The sequence below is a fragment of the Neomonachus schauinslandi genome, chromosome X (assembly GCF_002201575.2).
Source record: "Neomonachus schauinslandi chromosome X, ASM220157v2, whole genome shotgun sequence".
NCBI lineage: Eukaryota > Metazoa > Chordata > Mammalia > Carnivora > Phocidae > Neomonachus > Neomonachus schauinslandi.
The window spans coordinates 80522956-80530924 of NC_058419.1; positions in this window are offsets into that span (position 1 = coordinate 80522956).

Sequence of the window (7969 nt, forward strand, 5' to 3'; positions counted from 1 at the left end):
GGTCTAATGATTCAACAATTCTATACATTACTGAGTGTTCATCAAGATAAGTGTACTCCTAATCCCCTCTATTTCACCCTTCCCCCCAGCCACCTCCCCTCTGGCAACCTCCAATTCAGTCTCTGTATTTAAGAATCTGGTATGTTGTTGGTTTTTTTTTGGGGGGGGGGTCTCTTTTTTTCCTTTGCTCATTTGTTTTGTTTCTTAAATTCCACATGTGAATGAAATCGTATGGTATTGTCTTTCTCTGACTTATTTCACTTGACATTATACCATCTAGGTCCATCCATGTTGTTGCAAATGGCAAGATCTCATTCTTTTTATGGCTGCATAGTATTCCATTATATACAGAATATTTTATATTTAATATTTTTTTCTTGTATTTAAGTTTACTTTCAACAATCAAGACAGACTCTATGAATGACAAGAGGTTCAAAAAACCCTATTATTTTAACATGCTTTTTAAAAAACAAGACATTCTGGGGCGCCTGGGTGGCTCAGTCGTTAAGCGTCTGCCTTTGGCTCAGGTTGTGATCCTGGGGTCCTGGGATCGAGCCCCACATTGGGCTCCTTGCTCAGCCAGGAGCCTGCTTCTCCCTCTCCCACTCCCCCTGCTTGTGTTCCCTCTCTAGCTGTCTCTCTCTTTCTGTCAAATAAAAAACAAAAAACAGAACATACACACTGATCTCTATCTGGTATCTTTGTACAGTCATTTTGGTACACAGATACTGACTTCAAGCTTCTTTCCACCTTAAGAATTGCTTTCTTTTAAGTTCAACAAAGAACATTATGAAATAAGAATTGTACCAAAAAAGGGACAGCAAAGACTGTAAGGAAGGAAGGAAGTAGAGGGAACAAAGGAAGGAAGTAGAGAATGCCTCCTTAATTTTGTTTTTTGTATATTGTTTCTTTAATGCATTAAATAGAAAACCCAGTAACTGGGCGCCTGAGTGGCTCAGATGGTTAAGCATCTGCCTTCGGCTCAGGTCATGATCCTGGAGTCCCGGGATCGAGTCCCGCATCGGGCTCCTTGCTCAGCAGGGAGTCTGCTTCTCCCTCTCCTCCTCCTCTCTCTCATGCTCTTTATCTCTCATTCTTTCTCTCTCAAATAAATAAATAAAATCTTTAAAAAAAAAAAAAAAAGAAAAGAAAGCCCAGTAATTGAACACACCAACTCCCCTAGAATAAGGAAAGACAAAATTAACAAAGACATGATGGAGATATGTAGGTACATTACAGTCAATCTCCCTCTTCAGAATGTTCTGTTAACCAGATTCTACTGAAAAGTATCACATCAGGGCGCCTGGGTGGCTCAGTTGGTTAAGCGACTGCCTTCGGCTCAGGTCATGATCCTGGAGTCCCGGGATCGAGTCCCGCATCGGGCTCCCTGCTCAGCAGGGAGTCTGCTTCTCCCTCTGACCCTCCTGCCTCTCATGCTCTGTCTCTCATTCTCTCTCTCTCAAATAAATTAAAAAAAAAAAAACTTAAAAAAAAAAAGTATCACATCACTGAAACATCCCTATGTTCAAAAGCCAGTGATCTATTTGATAAGAAGTTTGATATATATATATATATATATATATATCAGTACTATTATTTCATAAAGATATATAGATATAGATCTAGACCACATCTTCTTTATCCATTCATCTATTGATGGATGCTTGGGTTGCTTCCATATTTGGCTATTATAAATAATACTGCAATAAACATAGGGGTAGAGGTATCTTTTCAAATTAGTGTTTTCATTTTCCTTGGGTAAATACCCAGTAGTGGAATTACTGGATCATATAATTCTATTTTTAATTTTTGGAGGAATCTCTATACTGTTTTCCACAGTGGCTGCACCAATTTGCATTCCCACCAATAGTTTTCGAGGATTCCTTTTTGTCCACATCCTCTCCAACACTTGTTATTTCCTGTCTTTTTGATAATAGCCATTCAGACATGTGTGAGGTGATATCTCACTGTGGGTTTTTTTTTTTTTAAGATTTTATTTATTTGTCAGAGAGAGGGACTGAGCAAGCAAGGGGAGCGGCAGGCAGAGGGAGAAGCAGGCTCCCTGCTGAGCAAGGAGCCTGATGCGGGACTCAATCCCAGGACCTTGGGATCATGACCTGAGCCAAAGGCAGACGCTTAACTGACTGAGCCACCCAGGCATCCCATCACTGTGGCTTTGATTTGCATTTCCTGATGATTAGTGATGTTGAGCATCTTTTCATAGGTCTGTCGACCCTTATCACATATATCATTTGCAAATGATATTTGCAAATATCATCTACCATTCAGTAGGTTGCCTTTTCACTTTATTGATGGTTTCCTTTGCCATGCAAAAGCTTTTTATTTCAGCATAGTCCCAATAGTTTACTTTTACTTTTGTTTTCCTTATCTAGAAAAATGTTTCTACAGCTGGCGTCCAAGAAATTACTGCCTATGTTTTCTTCTAGGAGTTTTATGGTTTCAGGTCTCACATTTTCGGTCTTTAATTCATTTTGAATTTATTTTTTTGTATGGTGTTAAGAAAGTGGTCCAATTTTATTCTTTTGCATATAGCCGTCCAATTTTCCCAGCACCATTTGTTGAAAAGACTGTGTTTACCCATTATGTATTCTTGCCTTCTTTGTCATAGATTAATTGACCATATAATCATGGGTTTATTTCTGGACTCTCTATTCTGTTCCACTGATCTATGTGCCTGTTTTTTTTTTTTTTTTTTTATTTTTCCATTTTTTTTTTTTTTTAATTTTCCAGTTTTTTTTTTTTTTTTTTTTTTTTTTGCCTGTTTTTTTTTTTTTTTTTTGATAGTACCATACTGTTTTGATTCAAAGTTACCAGTTTTATTAGTTTATTTTTTATTCTTCCAGTGTTTCTTTATGCAGATACAAACAAACATAAATGTATCTTATTCCATCTCCCCCTTTTTTATGCGTGTATATTCTGTTATACATGTTGCTTATTTCTCTTAATAATACATCTGGAGGTCTTTCCATATCAGAGCATTAGAGTTTCCTGTACCTAGAAAGTCACTGTATGGAAGCATATAGAGTACTTATTCAAAGTGTTACATTATGTGGATATATAATAGGGGTTTTTTTAATGACTGCAGTCCCCTATTGTGGATGCTTGGGATGTTTTTAGTCCTTTGGTATTACAAATGGTGCCATAATGAATAGACACTTCATACGTATGCAGATAATTATGTAGGATAAATTCCAATAATTATATTTGTAATTATGTAAGATACGTTCCAATAATTATATTTGTAGATATTGCCAAAATTTCCCTCCGTAGTTATACCATTTTGCACTTACCACCCATGTATGAGTTTATCTGTTTTATTACAGCCTCACCAACAAAGTGTATTGTTAAAGACTTAGATTTTTTACAATGTGATAGGTAAGAAATAGTATCTCATGGTAGTTTTAATTTACATTTCTCTTATTATGAGTGAGGCTGAGCATCTTTTCATATGTTTAAGGGTCAATTTTATGTCTTTTTCTGTGAATTGTCTATATATATCCTGTATTTTTCTGTTGGATTATTGGCCTTTCCTTGATTTCTAGAATGTTGTTATATATTAGAGAGATTAGACCTTTGTGAATCATGATTTGTCAGTGTTTTTCCTCAGTTTGTTATCCTTTTGACTTTGCTAATGGATTTTTTCCAGGCAAGTTTTATTTTATTTTATGTAAACAAATGTATCTATGTTTTCTTTTATGGATTCTAGATTTTGAGTTGTTGTTGGTGATAGATTGCATTAATGACCCCAATTTCTCATGTGTCTATGTATCCACACCCTTTCATAGTGCCCTGCTTTATTGACTCTGAGTGTGGCCATATAGCTTGCTTTAACCAACAGGATAGTTGCAAACTTGATATTAAGAAGAGACTGGAGGGCGCCTGAGTGGCTCAGTTGGTTGAGCGACTGCCTTCGGCTCAGGTCATGATCCTGGAGTCCCTGGATCGAGTCCCGCATCGGGCTCCCTGCTCGGCGAGGAGCCTGCTTCTCCCTCTAACCCTCCCCCCTCTCATGTACTCTCTCTCTCTCATTCTCGCTCTCTCAAATAAATAAATAAATCTTTAAAAAAAAAAAAAGAAGAGACTTGAAAAAGCTCTTGCACATTCTGTTTCCTCTCTTGGACCCCTGCCACTGCCACAAGAACATACCGAAGCTAACCTTGGAAGGATGTGAGAGACATGTAGAAATGAGCCTAGTCCTCCCAGTTAAGACATCCTATAGTGGCCAATCTCTAGTGAAGCCATCAACTTAGTGCAAACACATGAGCTAGCCCAGTTGAGATCAACAGAGCCTGATCCAGATTGTAGACCCTCCCAAATGACCCAGACTCTAGGTTTTGGTACATAAATACTCATTTTGTCTTTTTACAGAGCATTATTATGGCAATAGTCCCATATCATTGCTCTTCCTTTTTGGAGATATCCTGGCTAAGCTTGCTCGTTATTTTTCCATTTGAACTTTTTTTCAAGATTTTTATTTATTTATTTATTTATTTATTTGAGAGAAAGAGTGTGCATGTGCATTTGCACACATGAGCCACGGGAGGGGCGGGGGTGGGGGGGGCGGGGCAGGGAGAGAATCTCAAGCAGACTCCTGCTGAGCACCGAGCTTGAAGCAGGGCTGGATCTAACAACCCTGAGATCGTGACCTGAGTTGAAACCAAGAGTCTGATGCTAAACCGGCTGAGCCATCCAGGCACCCCTCCATTTGAACTTTAATTCAGCTTGTCTAGTTTCAGAAAAAGAGAAAAAATGGTATTTTAAATGAGTTTATACTAAATTTATAAATTAATTTGACATCTTTATAATTCTGAATCTTCTTATTTAATAACATGGGATGCCTTTCCATTTGTTCCTTCAGAGTGTTATAAATGTTTTGTCATAAAGGTTTTGGACATTTCTCATTAAGTTTGTTTCTAGGTATTTGCTATAGACTAAATGTTTGTGTGCCTCCAAAATTCAGATGTTGAAACCTAATCCCCACTGTGATGGTATTTGGAGGTAGGGCTTTTGGAAAGTGATTAAGTCGTGAGGTTGGAGCCCTCATGAGTGAAATTAGCGCCCCAGTGGACACAGCTAGAAGATGGCTGTCTATGAACCAGGAAGCAGCTCTCAACAGAGATCGAATCTGTCTGCCTTGATCTTGGGCTTTTCAGCCTCTAGAACTGTGAGAAGTACATTTCTGTTGTTTGTAGGCCACCCAGTCTATGGTATTCTGTTATAGCAGCCACAGTGGACTAAGACAGTATTTCACCTTTTCTGTTGCTATAATAAATGGAGCCTTCTCTTCCATATATCTTCTTTTTTAAAAAAGATTTTATTTATTTCTGCATCCAATATGGGGCCCAAACTCACAACCCTGAGATCAAGAGTTGCATGCTCTACCAACTGAGCCAGTCAGATGCCCCTCTTCTATATATCTTCTAACTAAATGATTTCTATATATTAATTTTATATCCTCCTACCTTATCTTGTTTATAGTAGCTTTTATATTGATTTGCTTGGGTTTTCTGGCTATATAATCTTATCTATAAATAATGATAGCTTTACCTCCTCAATTCCAATTTTATGCTTCTAATTTCTTTTTCTTTTTTAATTACAATGCTTGCTACCTCCAATACAATGTTAAATTATAGTGGAGAGAGTAGACATCCTTGCCTGGTTTCTGATTTTAGCATATAAATGCTGCTAGTGTTTCCTGGTTAAGTGAAATACTGGACTGCTGTATTTGGGGAGATACACACTCACAAACACACACATAATTAAATCATATCAAGGAAGAAACCTTATATTCCTCTTGTTGAATGTTTTTTTTAAATAAAGAATGGGTATTGAATTTTGCCAAATGACTCTTTGGCATCTCTGAAAATGATGATATGATTTTTCTCCTTAGATTTAATAATATGTTAGATTATATTAATGGATTTTGTAATATTGAATGATTCTTGCTTTCCTGGGATAAACTCCACACAGCCATGGATTCTGTTTGCTAATATTTTATTTAGAATTTTGCATTGCTAAAAAAAAGAATTTTGCATTGCTATTTATAAGTGAATATTGGTCTATATCATTTTCTTTTTTTTTGTAGAATCTTTGTCAGATCTTGGTATCAATATTATACTCATTTTATAAAAAGAATTTGAATGTGTTCCTCCTTCATCTAGACTCAGGAAAATAAAAATAGCATTCAAATTACCTGCTTTTTAGTGTTAATAGACTTCCCCTGTGAAAGCATCATAGTCTGGTACCTTTGGGGAAAAGTACCTCTTTATACCTTTCTCTATTTCTTCCATGGAAATTGGCCTATATGGGTTTTTCTCTTTTAGAGTCAAATTAAAGTAAATTATATTTTCCTAGGATGTTTTCCATGTCTTCCAGGTACTTAAACAATTTGCATAGAGTTGGACAAGAAAGTCTTTTATGTTTAAAATGTCCTCTTACTATGGTTATGTCCAACTTTCCATTTCCTAACTTGTATATTTGTGCTTTCTCCTTTTATTCTTTTTCTTTCTTTTTTTTTTTAGAGGAGAGGGAGAAGGGCAGAGGGAGAGAGAGAATCTTAAGCAGGATCCATGCCCAGCACAGAGCCCAATGCAGGGCTCAATCTCATGACCCGGAGATCATGACCTGAGCCAAAACCAAGAGTCAGATGCTTAACCAACTGAGCCACCCAGGGGCCCCAGCTTTCTCCTTTTCTTGATTATGCTGTTTAATGGCTTACATATTTCTATTTAACAGAATCAGCTCATCTATATATTAGTTCTATTGTTATCTGTTTTCTAACTTCTTTATTTGAACTTTACTGTTATTTTTCCCCTTCTGTTCTTAATTTTATTATTTTTTCTTCCTCTAACTTTTTGAGTTGGATGCTTATTCACTTAATTTTTCCCTGGTTTTTAAAACAAGTATTTTAAGGCTATGAACTTTGCTTTTATCTGTATCCATGGATTCTGACTTTAGTATTTTCATTATCATTGTCTAGAAATTCAGCAGTTTTGATTTGAGTTTCCCTTCTGACCCAAGAGTTGTTTGACAGAGAGATATTACATATTCAGATGGAAGATCCATTTTACAGTGATTTCCAGTTTTATTCAGTGTGATCAATTAACATTGTATTAGTTCTAATTTTTGGAATTTGTTGAGATTTTCTTCTTGGCCTAATATTGATTTTGTTATTTAGTTTTTTTATATTCTTACTGGGTTTTTTGTTTGTTGCTGTTGTTGTTGTTGTTGTTGTTGTTGATTTAATCTGTCCTGGAATGAGAAAGGTGAGTTAAATTTCTCCTATTTTTAGTGTGTTTCAATCTGTTATCTATTTTTCCTTGTATCCCTTAATATCTTAGCTTTATGAAAGCTGCTATGTTATTTGGTATAAAAATAGTCATAACTTTATATGTTCATTGTAAATTGTGGCCTTTTTGCCTCAATTAATGCTTTTTTATAACAAACTTTCTATTTTGGAATAATTTTAGATTTACAGAACAGTTGAAAAGTTAGTGCGAAGTTTCCATATGCCCTTCACCTAGTTGCCCCTCATGTTAATATCTTGTATGACATTTGTCAAAACTAAGTATTGGTACATTGTTATTAACTAAACTCCAGACTTTATTCAGATTTCACCAATTTTTCCACTAATATCCCTTTTATGTTCCGGACCCCAACCCAGAATCCCATATTGCATTTAGTCATCATATCTCCTCCAATCTGTGACACTTCCTCAGTCTATCCTTGTTTTTCATGACCTTGATAGTCAGTTAATGCCTTTGGTTCTGAGTTCCTGACTTGTCTGATAATTAAGATTGCAACCCATGTGTTCTTTAATTGCATTTGCCTGGTATACCTTTTTCCTTTCTGGTATTTTTAACCTTTCTGAATCAATTTCTTTTAATTGATTTTCTTTTTCTTTCTTTCTTTCTTTCTTTCTTTCTTTCTTTCTTTCTTTCTTTCTTTC